Consider the following 14,662-nt stretch of genomic DNA (forward strand, 5'->3'; position numbering starts at 1 on the left):
ATCAATGTATTTTATTCTTTAGGGTGAAGGTTAGAAGATGTCCTTTGTTTTGTTTTGATTTTAGTCACCAATGGAAATACAGTGCAAATGGCTTCCCCATCAGTAGTACAGCATCCCATTTTGCCCATGCTAGACTTCTTTACAGACCAATTTTAATGGGATACCTACAAGATATTTCAAAATTTGAGAATTTCTCCGAGCCTGGCCTCCCAATATCTGGAATTAACCCCCATGCTTTAAGAGAATAGAGCATGGAAAAGGGTGGGGATGAGGATACAGCGTTTGGCTGGGAATTTTAGAAAGAATGTTTCTCCTATCACTTCATCACTTACACCTGGATGAGACCACTCTTATCCTGTCTTGTTAGACAGGAAGCCATAAAGCTCTTGCATAAACATTCAAGAACTAATCTCCATCTTATGCACCTATACAACATACTTCAAGGAAGTATACTGTCCTTTAAAAAGAAGTCAAGAGATCCTAGTGCCTCAGTTATCACGGGATTCAAGCAATGGTGGACTACTGGGAATGGCCCGTTCCTTTCCTGAAAATTGAGAAAGCAGAATTAGTCCCGAGGCCCACCCCCACCCTTGTTTTGTCTCCTAAGACTATGAGGTTCATATTGATTGTCCTGTTATGAATGATTTGCATGGCTCAAATGGAAACATGTTTATCAATTTAAGCTCTGGCTTGTCATAATGTGTTTCTTCCTGACTGTGGCGTGCGTTACTTGGAAGCAAGACTAGTTGCATCATAAATATTTCAATGTTCAGTACTTGTCTCTTTGACACGGCTCTAAATCAGTCAATAAGTGATCACAAGGGCTTGGTCTTGAACACACGGGAGTCCTGATAATCCATAGGATTAAAATTCATAAGATAGGTGTTTGTCACAGTAACACTTAACGGACAAAGCAAGGACACTGATCTGTCCCAAACTCATATAATAAAACCACTTGCCCACAGAGACTTGCCTTCCGATTCTGATGGACATGGTCGGGCTTGTGGCTGGGTGATGAAGCAATTGTGTCTCTGCCCATTAGGTCAGTGGGGAACCCGTTTACAAGGGAATAGTCAATTTTGAATCACAGATCATTAGAACTGGAAGGAATCATAGGAATCCTCTGGCCCCAAACTGACATTTCCAAGACATGGAAACAGATCTGGTGAATTGAACTGATTGACGCAAGATAACGCCATTAGCTAAAGCATTCAGTCTTCCTAGGTGGTTAAGCCAGTGCATTCCAAAGAAGCAACTGACTTGCATGGAGCAGAGCCACTGGGAGCCCCCAGTTTAGAACATGCTACCATCCCTACCGATAGATTTTATTTATATATCTGGTCTAAAACAAAATGAAAATAACTAGTCAATTAAAGGGAACAAATAGGGCCTCTACCACTCAACACATATTTGTAACACACACACACACACACATACCCCATATTTAGCTTACTCTGTACAGGGATTCCAATGATTAAATCCTTGAGGAACCACTGGCCCTTCCCTCCATTTATCAACAACTCATTTATCCACAATTCAGAGCAGCCTTCAGCACCACCAAAGAGGACCGTTTTTCTCATCCAGTAACAATGTCTTTATGCATCTATGAGCAGTGGTCCTGAAAGATGACCTCAGCAAGAGACTAACAGACAGCCCAGCATCAGCTTTGGAAATGCGCACTGGCTTAACCACCAAGTTCAGCGCCGGACAATTTCACCTCTGGGTCCTCATGCAGGGCTGGCCTCTTAAAACTGCTTCCTCTTTCCACTGTTCTTTTTGAAAACACGATAGGGAAAGGCGGAAACGTTTCGTGACACCCAGCCAATAAGAGGAGGTCCGATTTGAAAACGGGTGAATTTGACTGCAAAGGCAACATACGCCTCTCTCTCTGACAACCGAGAAACTGTGCGAGAAGCTGCCAGTGAAACAGATCTGGGCAGTTTGACCCCCAATTTCACAAAGGTGGGTTTCACTGGGCCTCTGAGGTCCTTTCTTTTTTTTACTGGCCACTCATGTCACTTTTCCTTTCTTTTTCCTGGCCACCCATGTCACTTTTCTACTTCCATCTTCGTTAATTTTAGTTTTCTATATAATACATCCCTGACAATGCTAAGTTTGGTCTTGAGTATGACTTTGGTACCAAAACTGACAGGAAGGAGCACATGGTAGAAACAAAGGCGGCAGGCTGGCCAGTGGCTTTTCTCTAGCAATGCGACAACATTCAGGATCAATGTGTTACAGACTGCCGGGAAGGCTTGAACTCCTTGGACGAGCACTTAAAACTGCCTTACATATTGCTGTGATTTGGATGTGGTTTATTCCCTAGAGGTTTGTTTGCTAGGGAACTAGTCTCCTTGTGGCAATGTGAATCAGAACGGGACATTTTTAAAAGGTGGGGCTGAAAGGGAGTTTTTTAGGTCCTGTGGAAGAGATTAAGGTAAATCTCATGGGATCATATGAGAGCGAGTTGCTACAAAAGCCTGAGCCTGACCTCTGAGTCTGGTGACATGATCTCTTGTTTCTTCATCATGCCATCCATGGTGCCAAACCAACCAGTCTTGGGTTGTTAGTTTCCCAAACTGAACCAAATCAATCTCTTTTGTTTACAAAGTTACTCAGGTTCAGGTATTTTATTGTAACAATACAACATGGGCTGCAACATTGACTAAACACCACCCAGTTTTGCTCCCTGTCTATGTGAGGTGAAGTAGACTGACGAGGAAGACAGGGACCTGCTGCTGCCCTATCACTTCCCAGTTCTCTTCGCCGACTGCTCAGGGGACTGGATTTTTCTGATGTCGTCATTCTTCAGGTGATATGCCAGCATCAAATTATTATCTCCAAACTCTTTTACATCATTTTCATTAGCCCCTCTAAATTAATCTGATTCAGCTAAAGCTATTAACTGAGATATGGGCAGGCATCAAGAGTTCACCTACGGGGTATCATGAGGTCTTGGAGAAAAACCCCTTTTCAACAGAGGCCAATTTTGTTGCTATCACACTGATGTTCGCTCATCAGCTGATAGCCCTCTATTAGCCCATCAAGTCTGGCTTTTAATGGCCAAACTGTATCTGTGACCGCAATTCAATTTCCACTCTGCACTTGTGGTTCCTTGGTACCTTGGAATTCTTTAAACCTGCTTGATTAGCCACCTGAGGCAAATGGCTCCGTCATTTTAAGTTTTATGAAACATCTGTGCACTTTGATCATAGACCAGCCCGAGGAGAAAATGACTCTGGAATCTTCCCCAAACCATTCAGCACAGACTTTAATATCTATGGGACATGGAATCCTTCAGGAGTGGGGGATGTAGTTAGGCATGCAAAAAAGATCAAACCCATGATCAATCCCAGGATTTGATTAAAGTGCTGCCTTTGGAGGGAATCAAATGGTGCTGGGGTTCCGTGGCTTCCTAATCCTAGGACCCCCCCAGCGGCATGCGCACGCGCAGGGGCCAGGGGCGGGGCCTGTTGTCAAGTGAAACAGTGTTTATTTGTCCCTCCTTGTGACAAATCTCAGTGGATGCCCAAGCACACTAAAGGGGGTCTCGTTTCTCCTTAATTCTTCTTCTTCTTCATGTTTCTTCCCTCCCTCCCTTCTTCCTTTTTCTTTTTCACCTGCTATGAGTATATCCCATTTTGAAACCATTGGCAGGCTATGGTTTCTCTGGTGTGAGAAAGGGAAGAAGCCCTTGGCATTTGGAGGTTGTCCGGGCGCTCACAACTAGGGTATCTGATTCTGTCCTTAGATGGGAACACAGAATGAGAAGCTCAGACATGTTAGACTTCACTGTGCTGGCCTCTGAGGGGGAAAAAACACAATGACGAGATTTTGGCTCAGACCTTCAGAGGTTTCAATCCATCGTGGTCAGGAGGGTGTGTAGACTTCTGCAGCTCACCTCATGGCAGACAGAACCAAGAGAGGAAATGCCTGCACCCGATAGCTTTCCTTCCCCCCTTCAGTCCATTTGAGCTCCCAGCCCACTGGATGGTGCTGACCACAGTCATGGCGGGTCTTCCCCTTAGTTACTCCTCTTCAGGAATGCCTTCACAGACATTTCCAGAGGGTGCATTCCCAATTTCGCCCTTCTCAGTTCAGTCAACAGTACAGACTAAGTGTCGGTCTCATACCACCACATGAGCTCATGAGGAAATGAGACAAAGCAAGACTACTTCTGAGTGTAGATAAAAATACAATCATGTGCTATGTACGAAACACCAAACACACTGTACGTGGTGGTGCACACCTTTAATCCCAGCACTTGGGATATAGAGGTAGGTAGACCTCTGTGAATCTGAGGCCAGCCTGGTCTACACAATGAGTTTTAGACCAACAAGGCTATATAGTTAGACAGTGTCTCAATAAAGAAAAACAAAACAAGACAAAACAAAACAAAACACTATCTTCTCTTGCCCACAGTAAGGATTCCTGCTTCTTTATAAATTACAGCTTGATTCTCATTCTGGTCTTTCCTCCCAGTAGAGATGATGCCCAATGACGCTCAAAATGCCCAATCCCGGGTATGTCCCCTTTTATGACAGCATACATTTAGAACAAGCTCCTGGTTCTCTGGGCCCTCGCTCAAATACCCAACCAAATCATGAAGGTTATGATAGTTTGTTTTTTCCCCCAACAGTCTCTTATGAAGCGTCTGCCATCTTTGTTCTCCAATGCTACAACTAGTATCTAATCAAAGTTGTTTAACTGCGGATGTATTTCTGCAGTATTTGGCTGAAGGCACTCGGCAAATGGGAAAAAATAATCCTAATTAAAGTAGCAATGTGCACATTGAAAAGCTTTCCCAGCCACTGTCTTATTCGATCCTAATGATGACACGGATGAGGAAGATGAGCATTTAATATTGTACCTATTTTTCCTAATTGGGTAATAGGAGGGTTGATCTTAATAAATACAAAGAAGATAGCAAAGCCCACTTTAGGGTGTATCTGGGAAGGACTGTCCAGAGAGCATTAACCAAGGGGAGGGGTACCTATCCTGACTGTGGGCAACACTACCCAAAAGGATGGTGGTCCAGGTAGAATAAAACAGGAAGAAAGGATTACCAATCACATAGGCATCTGTTTCTCTCTGCTTCTTGGCCGCCAAGGGATGAGCTGCCCTGCTCTATCACTCCCTCCCTATCTTGGTGGGTTGCAAACAGAAGCCAAGAAATATTTTTCTTCCCTGCAATTATTTTGTTCAGATATTCTCTTATGAAAATAGAACACTGACTACCATAGTAACCAAGACTAAGTATGGTTGTATGGGCTGTGTAACTTAAAATAGCCACTACACATTAGAGTCAGGTTTCAAATCGGGTATACTTGTAATATATTCAATATCCATCCCTGATTATTTGGCCATAGAATAAAGAAGTCCCTTGCCTAATTGCTGTTTAGTGCATCACCAATTAAGAGATTGTAGGTGAACAGGGGATGACACTGGGCATGGGCAGGTGCAGGAAAATCTGCAGGAAAAATCTGGAATTGCTTACACATACTTGAAGAAAAATAATGGACATTTTTCTAAAAGAATGGAACTTAAACATTTTATTCTTGAAAGAGAACTCAAATGAATGTTGAATTTCAAACCAAAAGCAAAGGAATTTGCAGTTATTTGCTGAGGGTGCCTTAAGAGGAGTCTTCCAGTCCTTCCCTCCAGAAGTCTGAACTTGGAGATACTGAAGTGGAGCTGAGAAGCCCTGGTGATGTCCATCCATTCCAAATCAAAGAATTTGAGTTAAGTACTTTGGGTTGACATGCTGGCTGTCCTTTGGGGACACTCAAGACAAACTTGTCCTCGGGGTTGTGAGGGTCAATGAGATATGCAATGTTCCTCGGGGCTCCCACTGATTCTAGTAGAATAAAATTCTGGACTACTCCTAGATGTCAATTTCTTCCTGTGATTCCAGGGGCCACCTACCTTCTTGGAGCTTGGCTCTCTCTGGATGAGTTCTACCTATAGTCTAAGCCAGACTCTGGATCCCCACTGATCCACATAGTACCACCGAGATAGAGCAGAGGGCTCTACCAGTTTCAGAATCAGAGGTTTATTCCAGGCCATTCCAGAACTCAACCTTTACTTTGGCACATCTGCTGGTCATAAGGGCTATGCAGCCCTGAAAGCTGACCCTTAGTGTACACGAGTGCCTCTTAACAGACGTGCTCACACACACAGGCTTTGGAAAGGCACTGTCTCCTCTGACATCTGGTATTCATCTAGACCCCAGAGGCTCTAGTACTGATGCCACACGCAAGTACTGCAAATAAATTAGGGCTAAAGGTTCAAGGCTTCCTTGAGCTGAGAAATTATGTATTCTCATGTTATTTTAATATGTGCAGCCTGGGTATAAACTCCTTATGCATATAGCTCTTGCTTGCTATTAAAACCAAACAACAATTCAATAACTACTTAATATAAAGTCAATATAAATGTACCAAACCATATAGTTCAAATTAGCAGATCAATTCAACGCTATGGCAAGCACTATGCGCTGAAACAACGTTACTGCTCACAGGGAAAACAACTCGTAAACCCATCTTAGCCAGGTTTTGTTTATGGGCTAAATTGTCTTCCAAACAGATGTGCTGAAACACTATCACCTTTTACCTACGACTATGACCATAGATGGAGTCTTTGCAGATGTAATCAAGTTAAATGAGGTGATCAAGGTGGAGCCAACCCAGCGTGACTGCTCTTCTTGTAAGGAAAAGATGGGAGGAACATAAACAGAGGATGGGGGGCAGGAATGCTTATGCAAGAGAAGGGATGCCTTGGATTAATGGCTACCACAAGAAGCCAGGAAGTGGTGAAGGATTTGATCCAAAGTCGCAGCAGCAGCATGGCCAGGCTTTTGAGTTTCTATCCTTCAGGACTACAAGAGAATGAGCTGTCAGGTTGTAGGCCACTGTCACAGCAGCTCTGGCAAATGAATGTGGGTCTTTACATGTTGAAATGCCCATGCCATTTGGGTTATGCGATGAATTAAAATCTCCAGAGGGTTTTTGATAGATTAATGACTGCAAATCTTAGTTTACCAGGACTCCTGGGATCAACGGTCTTTTGAGGGTATCAACCCTTGCCAAGTCAGCTTCATTTTTTGTTTTGTTTTACATTTATGACAACCAAAGAATGATCTTTCATACTTAAGTGATAGGAAACAAGCCTCAAGGGTGAAGGTGAAGACGCTTTCTTTACGATTAGCCTTGAAATCAAAATGTCATTTAAGTTATCAGAGAAAACTCATAGAGACTTCTACATCCATGGATTCTGATGGAGGAGCAAGACAATCCAGACTGTGTTCACTGTCAGAAGACTGCACTGAATCCAAAAACCTTAGGTACTAGGAGCTTTGGGGTGTGAATTCTTCCCTTTTGTCTTTCATGATTCTCTGGCTTCTGCTTCTCTCTGGCTCCTCATTGGTAACTAATGGATCAACAGCTTATGACTCTATTAGCCAACTATACACCTCTACTTTCTACCAGGTTTGACCCATCTTGTCCTTTAAACTATTTGGTAACCAGTCTCTCTCAGGTTCTTCTGGAGGAACCACAAAGTAGATGTCTTCCTATAGGAGCTCAACATAACTAGAAGGGATTCTGTTTCCTCATTAGGACAAGAAACTTCCAGGAACAAGGTAGGCATGTAGGAGCCCTGGAAGCCTGACAGGTAGGTAGGTAGGTAGGTAGGTAGGTAGGTAGATAGGTAGGTAGGTGGGTAGGTAGGTAGGTAGATAAGTAGGTAGGTAGATAGGTAGGTAGGCAGATAGGTAGGTACGTAGGTAGGTAGGTGGGTAGGTAGGTGGGTAGATAGGTAGGTAGATAGGTAGGTAGGTAGATAGGTAGGTAGGTGGGTAGATAGGTAGGTAGATAGGTAGGTAAGTACAGAGGTAGGTGGGTAGAGAGGTAGGTGGATAGGTAGGTAAGTAGATAGGGAGGTAAGTAGGTAAGTAAATAAGTAGGTAGGAAAGTAGGGAGGTATGGAGGTAGGTAGGTACATATGTAGATAGGTAGATAGGTAGGTGGGTAGGTGGGTAGGTGGGTAGGTAGGTAGGTAGGTAGGTGGGTACATAATTGCCAGATCAACTCCCTATCAATTTTTATCAGGGCTCTCTGTGCCTGGTGCAGCCAGGAAAGTGATACTGGACTTCCAGAACTTGGAGAATGGGCTGTTTTCAAACTGACTAAAAATACGTCAGTATTTTAATAACCAGGAAAACCACAGTTGTGCAAACCACCTGAACATCAGCTCCAAAGTAGCATCCATACAAAGACCCATTTTGAGCTTCCAAGATGTGTGTTGGCTAGGTGTTTTTGAAGACCTTGATGTGAGTATTATGGGTGTACTGAGCTTCAGGGGGACACATCATCTTTCCAAATATCAGCAGAAACAGGAATATCCCTCATTCTCCTGCAGCTCAGCCACGCCCCTCTGCTACATCCATCTGGCCCAGTGTGAGGCTAGTAAAACCTTACAGTCGTAGGAAAGAGACCAACTTTCAGTTACGCAGTCTTACAGAGGCACAGATCATTTGCAAACAAGCTAAATGAACACTAATTGAGAAGCAGATGTCCAACTCCTTCTCTGCGACTCACTGGTTCATCATTCAAATCTTAGAAGCAAGCTGTCTCCTAGGTACACTGAAACATACCTAAGATTGCTAACGACAAACCCAAACTGCCTGCCCTCTCTCTCCTCTGGCAGGCATTTTTCCCTCCTCCGTTATAATCCTCAGGATAATGCCACTTGACCAGTAAATAGAGCATCTGTCGGAAGACTGCACTGAAATCCAAAACCTTATGTACTAAGAGCTTTGGGGTGTTAATTACTCAAATTACCCATCAACGCCATTGTTACATTCATTCCTCTGATAAATTCTAAAAAAATGTTGAGACTTCTAAGCAGGAGTACAGTCAGACCAGAAGATTTCCTATAAATATTGATGGGAAGCCTGGCCTTTTCGTAATAGCCAGCTCTCCAGACCACTGACTCCAACGCAGTGTGGTATATCCTGGGAGTCACGGATCTAGGTTTTTATACCTACTCACTATTTTGATCTATGTAACAATGGGCATAGTATTCATTTTCCAGGTCAGGTTGGCATAAGGATGAATAAAATGGTAAAATTAAAAACAAACCTAGACTCTGAGCACATGCAAACAGTGTGCCTATGTGCCTGTGTGATGAAATCACCACGGGACTTGACACCAGAAGACCTGGGTTGCAGTCTGGACTCCCTTGCCGTCTGAACTCGCAATCACAAAGGCCTTAAGCTGCTGGGTTTCAATTTGTTTGTTTGTAAAAGGGCCATGTCGGTCAAGTGATTTGAAGTGTTCCGTCGAGGTCAAAAACTTCTCTGAGTCTAATTCCAAAATGGAACAGATGAAGTAGGACTTTCCTCCTGGCTTGGCTATTTATCACGTGGGAGCTGGAGAGCGGCTAGGGTGTGGGCGACCTGCAGATGCTTGCCGAAAGGACAGCTGTGAAATGGAGAGATGGTGAAGACATGGTCTTGAGTGACACCAGATAGCCAAGACTGTGCTTCCTCATGCCTGTGCCTCTTTGATTGTCTTTTCTCTCCCTGCATTTCCCTCCTTTCTTCCCTCCTGCCTCTGCCCTGCTTTGCCCACTGACCTAGATCTTTGCTTCTTTGCCTGCAGGTCTACAGAAATGGGCCAGTTTCCCAAGCTAAGCACCCCGCTGACTCACTTGGTCATTTACAGGCCTCCGTGTGGATGGAGAACAATGGAAAATCACGGCCCTTTTAGAAGTGATGAAATTAATTGATGGTGATTCAGGAAGTGGAGGTGGATGCTCAGCTCTCTAAGCACAGGAAGCCCTTAAGTTCTGGGCACCCTGAGATGCTTGAGCTCAGCAATAATCTAGCTGATGATGACTCCATGCACAGTCACACTGTTCTGCCAAAGGGCACTCTGCACTTTCTTGGATGTAGTTCCATTTCTCTTCTCATCTCTCCAAGGAGGCTGCTCATCCAGGCTTAAATTACCAATGGAGAAACTGAGGCATAGAAAGTCACTTCAATGAAATGGAATGATTCTATCACTTCCTCAATTACTTATGGTAAATACACCACAGTAAAGGCCAATGAGATTGCCATTGTACTCTTTCTTTACTCTTTACAGCAGCTCTGGGATGGAGAGGATCTGGGTGGGCAGAGTAACTGTGACAGATGAGTGAGTCAGAAGCTCTACACAACCGGCTCCTTTCTCTTATTGTGTGGCTTCAGAAGGCTGAAGGGTTGAGGGCGGGCCCGTGAGGGAACTTGAAGAATGTGGGAGGATCCTGGCTAGAGCGAGTTGCAAGGTAGGAAAAAAAGTACAATTGGACAAACCAAAGGCCATCTTGGTACTCTTGACTTCCTCAAGAAAGTGTGCATTTTCCTGGGAATCTTGGATGTTGCAGCTGTGCCAATCAGTGGTTGTCTGGCTTGGGTGTTGTCAATGAGCAGATGGAGACTTTATGACCATGAGATCTCAAAGGATTTGGTGAGATGATCCAGGGCTGTACCATAGCTTTCATCTAGATGACTGTCAGTCAGTGCTCTCTCTAGTCAGTTAACTTATGGAATGAATCTCTCTCTCTATAAAGGGAATTTATCCGGATGACTTATAGGCTGTGGTCCAGCTAATCCAACAGTGACTAGCTGTGAATGGAAAGTCCGAGAATCTAGTAGTTGCTCGGTCCTATGAGGCTGGGTGTCTCAGCTGGTTTTCTGTATATGCTGGAATCACAAAGAAGTAGGCACCAGTGCCAGTGAAGGAATGGATGTGCCAGCAAGGTGAAGGCAAGCAGGCAGAGAGCAAAACCTTCCTTCCATGTCTTTATATAAGCTTTCAGCAGAAGGTGTGGCCCATACTAAGGGTATGTCTTCCCGCCTCAGGATCCAGATTAAAGGTGTGTCTTCCTACCTCAAAAGTCTAGACGAGAAGTGGGTTCACCCACTTCAAAATGAGCAGAAAATCTCTCACAGGTGTGCCCTCCATTCACAGGTGGACCTCCTTCCTTATGGATACATGGGCTTTGAGAGAACATTCTGTATTTGAATGTTGCTGGCTGCAGCAGCCCACCCTCAGCCCCAAGTTTCTAGGCCAGACTCACTCCAAATTTACAGGATTATCCTTAGGATGTTGGTTTGGCCATCTAGAAAGCACAGAGGTATATAACTATGAAGAAATCGAATATTGGAGTGACTCAGGTTAAGGCCTCAAAGATAGAAGAAGCAGGAGGTGAATGTGGCTCAGCTTTCCTCTGCAGCCCATGCTTGACTCCTGCTTCCCGGTGTCTTTTTCTCTTACACTTGCTAAGCAGCAGTCCCCGGGCCAGAGGCGATCTGTACTAGCAACCTTTATGTGGATCTTAGCAAATGTGGACATTCACAATTAGGCAAGGGGGGGTTCTGGGATGGCAGATCATAGGGAGAGAAACCTAAAAATAAAATTTACTTCCCGCAGTGGAAAAGATCCCACAGAGATGAAGGGAGGCAAACAAAGAAAAAAAAAAAAGGAAAAAAAAATCACAAAACCATCCTCAGAGGATTAATGTTCTAGTAAACTGTAAGCTGCGTAGATTTTCACCCCATTACCATAATTTTCAAATAACTGCCTCAAGTGATAAAAAGACAATTACTTAGGGCCAGATGCATGGTAGACTGGGTGAGACGCGGTCCCTGTACCATCAGGGGGTTCCTTCACACCCCTTCTCCAAGTCAGTGTGGGGCTGAAAAAGGCTGGGTTAACAGTCCATGGGGATATGTTGCCTCTTTTCCAGGCAACTCTGGATCCGTTCGCGGAGCATCAAGTCTCTAAGGTCTGAGCGGCCCGGAATAGTTGTGGGTTTGCAGCTAGCCATGACTATCTGCTATGTGAAAGCTAGCAAGTCACTTAACCCCCATAATCCCCTTCTTAAATGCCCAGTCATTGCAGACGCACAGGCTTTCCCGGTATAACTGAACGGCCTAGGGATGCAAACAGGCTCCGTTTATGAATTGCCGAGGGAACACCCTTTGGATGCCCGAGACCTTGCACTTCCCCACGGCGCTCTGTTCTCAAACCTCTTTGTATCTGTGTCTCTCTGGATACAGGAAGAGGGGGATGATCAGACCTTCTCAAAAAGCTTGTTCTTGTCTCTTCCAGCCACGGGCCTGTCACCAGCAAGATCCCCAAGCTGGGCTTCCATACAATGGCAGTAGATTACACTAATTTGTTTTTATTTGATGTAGTTAGAATGAAGGCTTTTTGAAAGCACTATGCAAATGTATGCAAATGAGTCCATTTCATGCAAAATAATGTGCTCATAGTTTGCCTGTATTGGCTTAGAAAAATCTGGTGGCCAAAGACTGTTTATATCATCTTAAGAATCAGAAAGAAAAAAAAATATTTGAAGCTTTAGTTACCCTTCCAGTTGAAAAAGTACGGATGCTGAGGGACTGAGGGCTTACTCCCGCAGTTCATCAACTGTATTTCCATTATACTTTTTTGGTCTTCACCAGGATATCTGACATTAGTTAAGCAAAATCTTCCATCTATCAATCACTCAACAATCATGGCATAGGAACATCTTCATAGAAGAAGAGGAAGTTCTGAGACCTTCTTTACAGACCTCCCTGGCAGCTATGAGAGAAGGCATCAGTCTCCTTACCAACATGCATGGGTGGGGCCTGATGCCATTTGAACTAAGTCTCCATACCTGGTCCAACTGAGGCACTAACAACCGCCCACAACCTTCCACCTTGAACCTTCCCCTCTTGCCCTCTTCACGCTACCTCTGTCTTCCCAGGGGTCTGTTCTGCAACATCTAGCATTGTAAACACGCCTGGCAATACTACCCTTCACTCTTCTTTGGACCTTGGATTCTTTCAAATACCAAAGAACACTATATCATAGTTCTTGGTCCAGCTCTCCCACCTGCAAAGAATATTTTGTTGGCTTAGTCTTTAAAAGACATAGAAACTTAAAGCAGGCAGACCTTCAGTGATCCATCACATATCCAACATCCCCACATTCTAGAAGGATAAACTGAGCCTTAGGGAAGGGACTGGACAGTTGGTAGAATAAGAGCCTGAGCATTCTACCTCAATTCTGGGACTCTAGGACAACGGATCATAGTCATGGGTCACATCCATAGGTAATCTATTCCCTTTCAGTCACTGTAACAAGTAAGGCTGGGTTTTATAAATACTACATTGAATAGAAACTAGAGAGGGTGCCAAATTTCTGGAACAAGACCATTCCCTCCAGGGAAATAAACATCACAAAGAAAACACTACTGTGGTGTGCAGCCATCTTTGGATGAATAATAATGATGGTAAGGGCAACAGATGCATGGATAACCCAATCATGGGTAGGGCCCTGAATAACACCTTTTACATTCATCCAGAGCCTGAGTGAGGAGTTCTTAACCCTGCACCCTAAAACTTTTGAGGAGGCTTGAACCATATTCACATTCAGACTCTACTCTGATCCCTTTCCTGGCATGCCAGAAGCTTGGCTTGGGCAGCAATCTTTTGAATGAATTGGGTAGATCTAAGCCACAGAGAGCTAAGGCTAGGTAAGGTAAGGTCTTCTCTGTATCCAGATCTCTTCTGTGTCTTCTGACTCAGTCATCAAAACATACTCCGTTTGGTTCATAGCACAGCTGAGGCCTGGAAGAACTACTTCCTGGGCTAAGCAAGCCAGAGGGACCCAGAACTTCTCTTATCTCTGGTATGCACCAGAATGCTTGCTGTTATTCATCAGTGTATGTACTGGGCATACATTGTGTGTGGTGATGTTCACCTGTAGTCTAAATCCTGGCACTTGGCAAGCTGAAGCAGGAGGCTATCGAGTTGGAGGTCATCATCCAAAGCCACAAAGTGAGTTCTAGAGGAGCCTTGGGCTACACAGGGAGACCCGGCCTCAAACAAAGAAACCACCGCACACTAGCAGTGGGCATGGTGATTTCTTGAACCCTCTGACAGGTTCGACAAGACCTAGGTGGGTAGGTAACATTCAGACTGAGTCACCATGGTACCCATGGAGGATGAGAACAGCAAATCCACACAGAACACATCTACTGACAATGTGGAGCTTTTGTCAGGATGGGAAATTATTTTGAGCAGCATAGCAGTTACTGTAGGAGGAGAGAAAAAAAATATCCTCTCTGTGTTTATTACTATGCAGTCGAAGAAGAGTGCCCAAATAAAGGAGCTATAATAAAATCAGTCCCGGCTTGCTGAACACAAATAAGGGAAAGATTTGGAACCCAGCTCCATCCTCTCCAGCGTCCATTTCTATTAGGATATGACAAGATTCAGTGGCTGGGAAAGATACGGAAGGGCCTCACCTTGACCCCAGATGGCCACTTTAAATCTCACATTCAATGACAGGGTCTCAGGTAAGCTCCTGGCTCTGTTTTCCGCCCAGAAACCCACCCACACACCTTATCTCCAGAGTGGCTTACTGCTCCCCTCCATTCTTATTCATGGTTACTTAAATTTGTGGACAAAAGTACATTGCTTCATGGAAGGGTCATGGAGAGGGATGCTGTGGGGAAGAGAGATGTTGTGTGGCAGAGGATGCTGTAGGGAAGAGGGATCTTTGGGAGAGAGATGCTGTGTGGAGGAGGATGCTATAGGGAAGAGGAATTCTTTGGGAGAGAGATG

The 14,662-nt window shown here is 44.4% G+C and overlaps 1 protein-coding gene across 1 annotated transcript in view; it reads right to left on the minus strand.

Moving 5' to 3' along the window:
* Alk (ALK receptor tyrosine kinase) overlaps positions 1-14,662 on the minus strand; it is a 716,558-nt gene that overhangs the window by 232,876 nt on the left and 469,020 nt on the right. The gene's annotated exons all lie outside the window — the stretch shown is intronic.

Source organism: Peromyscus californicus, unplaced genomic scaffold, assembly GCF_007827085.1.
Source record: "Peromyscus californicus insignis strain IS unplaced genomic scaffold, ASM782708v3 Scaffold_1__1_contigs__length_55948999, whole genome shotgun sequence".
NCBI lineage: Eukaryota > Metazoa > Chordata > Mammalia > Rodentia > Cricetidae > Peromyscus > Peromyscus californicus.